This window comes from Canis aureus, chromosome 30 (assembly GCF_053574225.1).
Source record: "Canis aureus isolate CA01 chromosome 30, VMU_Caureus_v.1.0, whole genome shotgun sequence".
Classification (NCBI taxonomy): Eukaryota; Metazoa; Chordata; class Mammalia; order Carnivora; family Canidae; genus Canis; species Canis aureus.
Genome location: NC_135640.1, coordinates 27,006,090 through 27,018,752, shown reverse-complemented (window position 1 = coordinate 27,018,752; position 12,663 = coordinate 27,006,090).

Here is a 12,663-nt window from a genome sequence, read left to right as displayed (position 1 = left end):
AACACAGCTGGATCGGAAAACTTTGTAGATGGGAATTTATTTTATATTGTAAAATCAAGGACACCTCCTATCCATGAAAAAATGATCAGGAAATATAATCATGAATGCAATGCAGTTTTGTAGACATTTCTCAGAGAATACAATTTTTTATCTCAATAGACAGCTCAAAATGGCTTCAGGTTGAGTAACTTCCATTTCAAACCTCTCTTGAGATAATCTCCCAAATGAATGGACAGTCTCACAATTTTGTTGCCAATAGTAGTCTAAATTAATTTAGTATGAGGAATTTCTCCAAATAATCACACATGTTTCATCGCTCTCAATAAATGATGACCTGAAAGGAGGGTGGAGATCACTAAGGAAACTCTGGGAAGAATTTGACCAAGATTTACTGGGTTTTCATCACTAACCTGCGCTTCCATATTCCATATCAGAAGCCATCTTTATTGCCACTTATGGGACAATATCTCAACATTCTCATCAATCATACTCTCCCTCCCAGATTGAAAAGGAGCTCACAAGACAAATAAGGATCTATCTTGGATTCCATTTGACCTCTACCTACCTTCATAACTCACCTGTATTATAAAAAAGTAGACTGTGCTAGACAAAGGAGCTGGTGCAAAGTAGTTTAACCCTCCTCTAACCATATTCCACATGAATTGGGTTGGAAAAGCAGTATTACAATAATCAATCAAGTGTTCCTCTTAGCATAGTTTGGTGGTATCAAGATCATTAACTGATCTTCATCAGAGCTGTCAGTTTTTTATTAGTGAAACATATATAAAATTCATTGAATACATATTTACATGAACATATAACATGCATATATGTATACATCATATATCATCATACATACATGTATGCACACAGAAACACTGTGGCACACACACTCATTTAACTCTCTCCAGAGTAATCAAATGTAAAAGCAACTGATAAGGTGAAATTTCCAGGATTTTCTGCATCAACTATCATGTATAGGTGTAGTTCTACAAAAGGCCACTTGTTTGTAACTTATGGATGGTAGCTGATTCCATAGTCGAGAGCTGACATTCAGATCCAAGCAATCTGGATCACATCCTTGACCATAAGAACAACAAAAATACTCATTTTTGGAATTTAAGGGGATACCTTGTCCAACTCACAAATCAATGTTTAATGTGTTCACTATCATCCCTAGTAGTGTATTAATAATTCACTAATTTTAGCAGTAAAGATAGGAAAACATTTCTGAGGCAGAAGGGGTATGTCAGTTTGTTTGTTTTTTTGTTTTTCCCTGTGTGACAAATTAAAATAATTTAATTATTCCTTAGGCAGTTCTGCTCTCTGATTTCCAAATTTTGAAGAATTACACCTTCCCCTCTGCTGCTTAATAATCATATTTTTTATTATGATTTAAAGAAAAGAAAAAAAATCACATCCATGAGAAGTAAAATAAAAAATGTAGGGCAGCCCAGGTGGCTCAGCAGTTTAGTGCCGCCTTCAGTCCAGAGTGTGAACCTGGGGTCCTAGGGTCAAGTCCCACATCGGGGTCTCTGCATGGAGCCTACTTCTCTCTCTGCCCATGTCTCTGCCTCTCTCTCTCTCTCTGTCTCTTATGAATAAATAAATAAAATATTTTTTAAAAATGTAAATAAATAAACTACCATTCATTATATATTTTCTAAGACATCTCTGTAGCTTGAGGGAAAACAAAACAAAACAAAACAAAAAGTACTAGAATGAGTTATAACATTAACTATGCAGACTTATTAAGCCCGTCTATATAACATGTCTAATATGGCCACATTGCTCTCAGAATATGCTAATTAGGTTTTCAAAAGTACTTTTCACACATTATGACTCATGTGTCATCTCCATTTTACCCTATAAAGGAATCTGCAGAAAAAGAACAATGGTTGTTATCTAAAAGAATATATTAGAAATGAAAGAAAATACAAACATCATCAAAATTGTGGTTTCAAATACAGACCAACTTGAAATCCTTCCATAGTTTTCAGGACCAACCATAAAAGCAGATCTAGCAACAAAAGAGACGGGGTTAGGCATTTCATAGTGACCTTCAAGCAAAACTTCCAGTGGGACTATGGCCATGCTTCCCACTTTTACATAAACAACCTTCATGGTGGTTCGACGGCAGCACCAGGACTGTCTGGTATACCCAACAAAGCCATAGTTGGCACAGGTAGCTCCCTAGCTCTGGAGTGAGATTAGAGATGGAAGAAATATCAACATCCCCCAAGGCCAGTGGAAGCAAATTTAAACTCTCTCTTACCACCAAACAACCACAGCCGCCGTCTTAAAAGCCACCATCAGGATGATGGTTCGGGCCCCACACCCCTGAAGTGGCTTCTTCCATATCTGAGTCCTGTAATTAGTGGCGGGTGTTTCCTCCAGACACTCAAGAGTTAGAGATTTGGTTTGAATGTTGTTCTTAAGTTTATCCAAATCAGGCTGGATTTTTCTTCTGCGGGAGTCCCTCCCTTCCCTCCCGTGTTTTCTTTCCCACCCCACCCCCTACCTATTCAATTTTTTCCTGAATGATCCATGTATTTCCTTCAAAGTCTAGAATTTTCTATTGTGTCTCATGATTTTAGTGCTTCTATTTTATTTTTCTAAATGTTCTTTTTAATTTTCACAGGCTAAAGAGCAGTTTAGATTTGTTGTCAAAGAGCGTGGCCACATTGAAAAAGCTCCAAGCTCCTTTTAGCCAGAAGAAGAATTACTCATGCCCATATGTCACCAGCTTCATTTTTGTTTTTAAAATTTGTTTCAAAACTGAAAACAATAAAGGTGAGGATCAGCGTTGTCATTATTTGCCTGGCTAACCATCCTCTCTTCTGAAGAACACCATAGTTTCCAAATGTTAGAGGAATTACCCTCTTCTCCTTGTGGGACTATAATTAGGAACCCAAACCTCTTGTAGGTAAGCAATGGAGATGTTCCTCGAGGTGGGCAAAAATTCAGAGCCCTCTGGAATTGGAATCTTGAGCACAGGGACAAAGGGCCTGAATGTCATTGTGGTTCAATTGTTTTTACGGGGGTTTCCTGACTAGATCCTTCATGTTAGAAAACACTTCCTGGGGTTCTTGCTGGGTTCTCTGCATCTCCTTTTCTTCCTGCCTATTGCACATTAGAGCCTTTCTATTGCCTGTGACCAATGAATCCCAAGTGGTATTCAGTTAAGTCCTGTCACTCATTCTTACATGGATAACACATATACTGGATTCGTTGAATTATGGCCACACTTGGTGTACTCAGGACTGTTCTTAGTGCTGGAAAAATCACAAGAGAAAAGGAAGACACTGACTTACTCTCAGATGGTTTGCTGTATAGTTAAGATTATTCTCCAGGCACAAGTTACCATTCGCAGGCACACACCACACAGACCTCCGGAGGAGTGTGTTCATTATCCCAGCAATGACTTTTCTTGTCACCCACTTAGTTTCACAAGCCTAAACCTGTAATTCATCCTTGACTTCTCCCTCCTCCTCACTCTACACATCTAATTAGTCACCATTCATTCAGTGAGAAAATATTTATTAGCAAACTATGTTGATTGTGCTGATTTTTTATGTCTCCTACTTCTTTCCGTGGGCAAAGCCTCTGCTTTAATTCAACACCTCATTTCCCACGTGACTAACTTCAACTTAGTGGCTCCTCTGCCTCTGTCTTTGTTCCTTACAGTCCCTTCTTTTCTAAAAAGACAGTGTTTTCTTCCTAAAGTGCAAATCTTATGTTGCTCTCCTGAGGCTTGCCATCTTAGGAAAAGCTCCTGGTATTCACAGCCCTTCCAGGCACTTGAAAACTCTCCTGGAACAAAGGGAATTGTAACTAAACACACAATTGAAAAGGAAGGTTATCATGACGTGGCTCTACTTCTCTTTCCAGTTTCATCCTTCATCACTCCCTGCTGCAAGCATATTGAGCTACTTACAAGTCCTTCCAGAACAATCAACTCATCTCCTGGCTTGGGCACCAGCTACTCCTCTCTCTACCTGGAATGCCCTTCCTGCCCTTCCTGCCCTCATGTCACCTAACTGACTCCCACTCTCCCCCCTCCGGGCCTAGGAGAGCTATGCCTCCTTCATTACCACATTTGTCATTCTGTACACACCTCCCACATACTGTATGTCTCTATAAGATAGTATACACACTAGCGCTCTATATTATAATGTTCTATTCCAGCATGTGTCTTTCTTTCTAGAAGGCAGATTCTATTCTTTGAGTTTGGAAACACTGTCTGATTCATCTTTGTATTCTATGTGCTTAAACACCTAACACATGAAAGCATTTAATAAATGTTTCTTGACTGACTAGATACACATCAACTATTTTCAGAAATGCCTGCAGAACCTTTTTTTATGAACCCAAATAAAAGACCTAGATAGTATACATTTTCAGCATTATATTTATAAACACTAGGAAATATCCTAATACCTAGATCTTGTAGTTTCAAGATTCTCTGAAAATGCCAACCCTGAATTATAACAAATGTATTATCTCAACAAACAACCTTTCAAGATTTATGTGAAGTTCGCATTGACTTCAGCGCTCCATAAACTCTCACAAACACATCTTAAAAACTATGGATTTTCATAAAGCTCTGGTTTTTGTGGGAGAACACTTTATATAGTGATGCATCGAGAATACTTGGAAGCATAGGCCAGTCCAGCAGAATTGGTTTTATAGAAGAAAACGGATGAATTAAGCCAACCTTTTACAGTCAAAGAGGAAATGTGCAACTTTTTTTTGGCAATACTCTCTGATTAAATGAGTTAAGACAAAAAGAATGGAAAGTGAACAAGAGACAAGAAACAAGAAGGCTGCTATCATGATAGGTACTCTGGTAGGATGAAGTCAAAGAAGTTGCAAAACCTAAACATGGTTTCAGAAGCATTTGTAGCAACAACAAAAAAGGCAACATGCATATGGTAGCACATGGCTATGCTGGTCACAAAAGATACTGGATGTGGTCCTTTAAGAGCTGTCCTCCTCCTTCTACCACGAACAGGTCCAGTCATCAGCCTTTCGCCCATCCTTCAGGAAGATGATCCTCTCTTCCTATAATTACTAGCTCAGGCCATTAATCATCACCACTAAGCATTAATCCCAAATTTGTACTCCTGTTCTGGCTTCTAATTCAGTTCTTACGTACAACTGTCCTTTATTCACCACTGTCCCATGGGCTTGCCCTTATCACAAATAAAATGTATTTAATCATTTTGTACCTGATGTCAGAGCCTCTTTCCATCATCTACTTCTGCAGATACTGCCAATCTTCCAATATCATATCATTTGCAACTCCTTTTTCATCCTTTGTATCAGAACTCTCTCTCCGTGTGTGCATGCATGTGTGTGTATGTGTGTGTGTCTGTCTGTCTCTGTCTGCCATCGAGTGCTCTAGGAAATCAGTTAATGTAGTTGTAAAATATCCTTCACATGCCAAATTTTTCTGACACTAGCTAATTCAGTGGAACATCATCTTATCTACATACTGTGAGCCTCATTGCCTATATCATGTCCCTGAACCCCTGCCTACTGCTTTATCTTGCCACTTCTGCTCCTCGTCTTCCTCAAAGACATTCTATGGATTCCCAGACTGTCTTTTCACTCTAGATTCATCATACCTGTGGAAATTCATTTTGTGTCATGTTAGAATGTAAGCTCTTTTTTCTATCTAAGCCAATTATCCTGTATCATAAACATTTCTTTTCCCACCTTTGGTCAGATCCCCTACTCAATATGCCCTCATGTCTCTCTCAACTTATCCCAAATTCTTTTCTTTTCCTTTTAAAGATTTTATTTATTTATTTGAGATAGAGAGCAAGCGAGAGAGAGAGAGAGAGAGAGAGAGTGAGATAATGAGCAGGGGGGAGGGGGGAAGGAGAGGTAGAAGCAGGCTCCCCACTGAGAGAGAGCCCAATGTGGGGCTTGATCCCAGGACTATGGTATCATGGCCCAAGCTGAAGTCAGATGCTTAACTGACTGAGCCACCCGGGTGCCCCTTATCTCAAATTCTATCTGTCTTCTAAAAGCTTGCTCTAATATCATGAAAATTTGCACAATTCCACCACTAAATCCCTTCTGATAATATAATAGTACCTCTAGTGACGCATGCAAAAGAAACTTGGATTCTTTTTATACACAAAAGCTCTGGATAACTGTATTAGTCAAGATAGACTCGTTTATACTGTACTAACAAACAACCCCTGAATTCAGTGACTTAACAGAAGTTTCTCGCTTATACTGTATGTCCCATGAGAGTCATTGGAGAGCTCTACTGAGTGATCATTCAGGTATCCCAGCAAATAGAGAGTCTAATATTTGGGATTGTGTTATCCTCAGTTGCCATGGCAGGGAAAGAAAGAAACTAGAGAATGATGCAGAGGATTTTCTTTGCCTCTGATCAGAAGTGACATAATTCATTTCAGCTCACATGGTCTCACCAAACCGCAAGTGGGCCATGAATGTAGAGGAAGAACAGAATACTCAGTGAGCTTTGCTATTTCCATCACAATAAATTTGTATTCATAATCTCAGCTGAGCTCATGTAGAAAGAGAAGGTCTCAACTCAAGCATTGCCACATTTCACATTGGAACATTACTATCTGCAGGAAAATAATTGAAGACTATGACTATCTTTTCTGGCAGACCCCTTCTGTCTCCTGCTGTCGGAGACTAAACAGAAAGCAGCACAGATAAGAGTATAATCTTAAAATCTTAAGACCAACAGCCCAGGCACATTAGCAGCTTCCTACTCAAAGCAGCTCCCGCAGAGGACTGCTGTTTACTGATGTTGAGCTAAGCTGACCAACAAAGACGATCTTGAACATATCTCATGTGATACAGCCAAATTACCTTGAGCTTACAGAAAAATATGAAAGATGGGAGCTAGCAATTGTTTTGTTTCACTGTTTCACTGCTTCAAGTGTCTATGTGGTCTCCATAACTAGAGACAATTCTGAAACAGCAATTGCTTCAGATAAATTTTCCCTTGTGCTTCAGCACTCTATTATCAAGAAATACTCAGGACCGTTTCATAGTGGACAGGAACTGCTTCATTAGAAAGACCATCTGAGGAGGGGCAGGAAAGTTTCTTCAGTCCTAGTCTCTCCTTCTGTGTGGAGAGTGTTCCATGGCTGACATACCTTCAGTTCCCCTTACCCTCCCACTCCTCCCCATATAGCTTATCTAACTGGGCAGTTTGGAAAGAGAACCCAGGCTAGTAAAACCAGCATCTTCTCTTTTTCTTTTGAGAAACAGCTGCCCATATGTTCTACGTTACTTCTCTATGGGCCAGCTGTATTTTTGTAGGTAGTGCCCAGTCAAGCACTCCCGTGACAAGGTAGAATATATATAACTCTATATAGTTCCATATATGGAAGCCTACATCCTCCCAGATGCAAAACACATTCTCCAATTTCAGTTTCAACTCTAATAATGGTGGTATTTTGGTTCTCCATATGTTGGCTCATTTATTGTATTTCTTAATCGATAAAATATTTGAGTGGGAAGTAAGGTACAATTTATTATATCCCCCAAATAACCTCTAAAGGTAGCATATTGTTTTATGTTATTTATTTATTTAAATACATTTATCATCTATATTTATCATAGGCTTTTTTCCACTGTTAACATTCTACAATTACTACTTTGGTATTCAGTGATAATAATGCATTTTTGTCAGTTATTAGAATGTGCAGCTATCACTAATTTTTCATAGAAATGTTTAATTGTATTGTGAGTTAGTTAATTAGAAGCAAAAAAAAAGAAGTAAATAATAAAAATCAGCTTTAACAAAACATTTTTACTGGCATTTTCCGTAACCCATAGATGTAAAAATATATTCATTTACACTCAGATAAGAGCATCTATTCATTCAAAGTTTACGGTAGAGGCATAACTTCAGAGAAAAATCAAATATGCTTACAAATGCCAATGTTTTCTGGTGACAAAAAAAAAAAAAAGGCCACTGGTCTTAAAAGCTAAAAGATATTAAACACAGCTACAATTCAAGTCAATTTCAAATGCCTCATGTTGGACTGAGGTTAGAAATCATTTATTTGATATGTATAGTCTACAAGCTGCTAAGAAGACAATGTATACACTGAAACATAAAATAAAATTGAAGTTTGTCAGCCATGTCTCTCTTTTCTCTTTTCCCCTCATTAAATTACATTTACTGAAAGGTCACATAATGACTATCTGCTTTTTAGTGCCACCTTTTGGGGGGTCTTGTTATTACATAACATCAAAACTGAAAACCTAAACATTTGTGTGTGTTAAACTCTAGCGTATAATGTTTATACTTTTAATTTTTCTCGTTAACTGTAAAGTTTATCAATATAAGCAGCTATACAGCCTAATGAATGTCTACACACTTACATTCTGTAACAAGATAGGAACTGAAAAGTTCCCTTAAAATTTTCTGACTCATGATATTCAACCCCTATCTATTCCTGAAAACAAACCCCAGCATTCTCATCCTTATACACTCCTTTCTGAACTATGTCTACTCTTCCCTCTGTAGGAAACTTAAAATTCAGTGGACAAGCATGGCCACTGAGAAGGACTGTGTCATTGACACAGCCTGAGAAAACTCTATGGCTTTTCTAACACCTCACAATTTGCAGTCGGTGGAGCTAAAATCAAACCCAAGTCCATCACTATAGTTCTGTGAATTACATTTACTCACTTCAAAGAAAATTTTGGCTCTACCAAACATCTTCTGTTATTTCTGTCCTGGTGGAGTGGGTTGTATTCCAAGGAAGATGAGAAACCTGCTCTCAAAATTTCACAACAAAAGGACAGAATTTTTCTCTCATATCTGGTATTTTTAAAACCATGGTTCTGAATTTGACCAATAACAAAGATTGCTATGCTCCAAGTTGAAGACGGGAAACATCACTGACTGACCCAGCAGCACCTGCCACTGACTCAGAGAATCCTTTCACTAAAGAGTCTATTTGGCATATTGCTCACCCATTCATCTAGACTCTCAGAGTACTATTCCTATAATGAATTAGATCACTGAAAAATAAGAAACCTAAAAGATATTAACTTAGTTGACATAGAAAATATTTCATAGATTTATAGTATGATTTTCAGCTTTCAGGTCAGTAAAAACATCATCTTTTTAGACATGATTTTAAGTGTGTTATAAAATCATAGTCATTTGCCACTGAAATTTAATGTTCCTTACATAAGTACTTCTTTTACATTTGACTCCTGAAAAAAACAAAAACTGTTGCAAGTGAATTTGTATCATTTAAATTATTATGACTAGAAAAACAAAATTAGCCTAAATCTCTTTGCTTCCAGGCAAATCAAACTTTCTGCTCAATTATGGTAATTAGATCATCTCAAGTACTTGATCACATTTACTTTTCCACTCTTTGCTGTTGACCTCTGTTCTCCTTTGTTTTCATTCCAAATTGTTCTACCTTATGCTGTGTTGACTTTTACAAATTTTCTTAAAGTTTGTTGGATGTAGCTCAAGTGCCAAAATGTAAGGTGTTAATTCAGGAATTCCAACAAGGATGTGTGGTTACCAGACTTAGTATCGTATAGGAGCAATATGGAAGAACCAGCTGCTCATGAGCTTTCCAAGATTTCATGGGTCTTAGCTGAGGTCATCGATAATCAATGCCAGGGGAGGGGTAAAGCAAAAGAAAATGACAGCAAATGCAAGCAAGTACAGGAGAGGTAGGGATGAAACATGCTGTATACCATGTTTGGGTATAGGCAAGAATAGGCAAGAAGTCTTGCAATCAGTTTAAACAGAGCTAAAGATTTTTAAGAGAAAGCTTATGAAGCCCCCCTGGGTCTGAAGGAAAAGCTGGGTTGGCAAGAGTTAATTTACCAATAAGAAGTCAGGGTGTTTTACTGGAAGCAACACCGCTGTGGTCAGGTACTTCAGAGTTCAGGACAGTGATCTACAGAAGCAGAAGTAGCATTTGAGAAAGAGTTCAGTGCTCCCTCCTGGACCTATCCATTCAGAAAAACACTGCCTTCATGTGAGAAATGAGGAATACGAGGAAAGGTACAGTACAAATCAATCAATTGTATAAATGAATGCATTCCATACAGGAAAGAGTACAGAAGTGCATCCTGTTCATTGGTTTTACTAATCTTCGGGACTATTTTCCGTATGTCACATGGTGTGATGAAACACAAATTTGTGTCTAAGTCTTTGTCCTGTGGAGGTGGAGGTTGTCCACTTCGGGTTTGTACATTGACCAAAATCAAAGCCAATCAATGCTGTACTATACATTTCACTAATGGAGAAAAGCTTCATTTAGGAATCAACATAAATGTCCACAAACATAGGAAAAACTCACCTTTTTAAATTCTTATTTGCTTTAAATTCGAGGTAGTATTTAAAAAATTAACACATTAAACCATGCAAATCTCATTGTCATCTCTTTATTTTGTTAGTATAGCAAGAAACTATTATTTTTATTTTTTTATTATTTTTAATAGTAGAGAATAAATACAGCATCTGTGACAAAGTATTTTTTCTGTTTACAAATTCTACAAATCAGTTAATTATTGTTTACTTACATAGAATTCTCACATAGTACTTAAGCACTCAATTGACTTCTCTTTGTGATATTTGAGAATTTCAATATATTGATTGTTCCTCTTTCACAAATTTCAAGCCTCAGAAATTACTTGATTTTTACCAAGCTCATTCAGACTTGACTTGCTCATTGAACTCTAGGAAATTGCTAATTTAATGCTGCTTTTGTATTTTACATATTTATATGTTAAAGAAGGTCCACAGTTATCTGTTCTGCCTATTTGGCTCCCAGTAGAAGATCTAGTCGATACTTAGAGATCTTTATCTGAAATTTATACCTGTATTCATCTAAAAGAAATGTTTTCTAAGGTGAGTTTATATGTTTTATATTGCTCAAATAAGAAATATTTATGTTATATGACTTCTAATTACAAAATTGTATTAAATGTAACCCAATTATCAGGAAACACAGTTTTATTTTTTATTTTTTTAAAGATTTTATTTATTTATTCATGAAAGACACAGAAAGAGAGAGAGAGGCAGAGACACAGGTAGAGGGAGAAGCAGGCTCCACGGAGGGAGCCCGACGTGGGACTCGATCCCTGATCTCCAGGATCACACCCTGGGCTGAAGGTGGAGCTAAACCGCTGAGCCACCCGGGCTGCCCAGAAACACAGTTTTAAAGCATTAGTTCAAATCTAAAAATAATATTCATTATTGTATACTATATAGGATAAGTTTACATGCTAGAAAACAACTCTAGATAAAGACTACCATTAATATATAAAATCCATAATATTAACTAATACACGTAGAAACTAAATTTATAAGTTCTTTTTCTTAGAGGGAGAGAGGGAGAGGGTGGAGGAAGGGTGGAAAGAGAGAGAGAGAGAAAAAATCTTAAGCAGGCTCCCCTCCCAGTGTGAAGCCTAACCTGGGGCTCCATCTCACATGTCCTGAGCCAACAACAAGAGATAGACACTTAACGGACTGAGCTACCCAGGTTCCCCTAAATTTCTAGGTTCTTATGTAATTTCTCCTTTAAAAAAAAACACTTCTGAAAATTTGGTATATTAATTAAAAGGAATAAATATTTTTCTTAAAAATTACATACATTATTTTCAGAAAACTTTATTTTTAATAATTCCAGATTTAAAGAAAAGTTGCAAAGAAAAAATACAGGGAAGTCCTATATGCTCTACATTCAGATTTTCCTAATGTCACCTCTTACATAACCATGGTTTACTTGTTAAAATTAATTAATTAACATTGAGACATTGATTAATTAAGTTACAAACTTCATTCAGATTTTACCAGTTTTTGCAATAATCCTTTTCCATTTCAGGATCCAACCCGGGATACTACACTGTGTTTCACTACATTATTTCTAATAAAAACATGTTTATATTTATTTTGGATAAAGACAATAAATCTTATTTGAATTTTTAAAATACTGTAGTATGGGTGGCTGGGTGGCTCAGTTGATTAAGTGTCTGCCTTTGGCTCAGGTCGTGATTCCAGGGTCCTGGGATCAAGCCCATGTTGGGCTCCCTGCTCAGCGAGGAGCCTCCTTCTCCCTCTCCCTCTGCAGCTCCTCCTGTTTGACCGTTCTCTCTCTCACATATATATATATATGAATAAAATCTTTAAAATAAAATAAAATAAAATAAAATATTGTAGTATTTAGTATAAATAGAAACACTGTAGTATTGTAGTATAAATAAAAATCTAATACAGTTATTGGCCAGGTTTTTTTTAAACTTAGGAAAAAAATTTAAACTGTATCTCTGATTTTAATTCCTTTAATATCTCTAGTGTGATTATTCTAATTTGTTCTCGATTATTATTAATTTACATGAACCTATTGTAGAAGCATAAAATTATATGAAAATATTGAAATGATAAATTCACATATGCTCTGAAAAAGTGGAATTTATATGTTCACGTGTTTATTATAGTATTATTTGCACAGCACATACAAAGCGGTAGGGGGATGGGGTAACTGGGTGACGGGCATTAAGAAGGGCACTTGATGGAACGAGCTGTGGGTGTTATATGCAACTAATGAATCACTGAACTCTACCTCTGAAACTAATAATACATTAAATGTCCATTAATTAAAATAAAATAAAATAAAT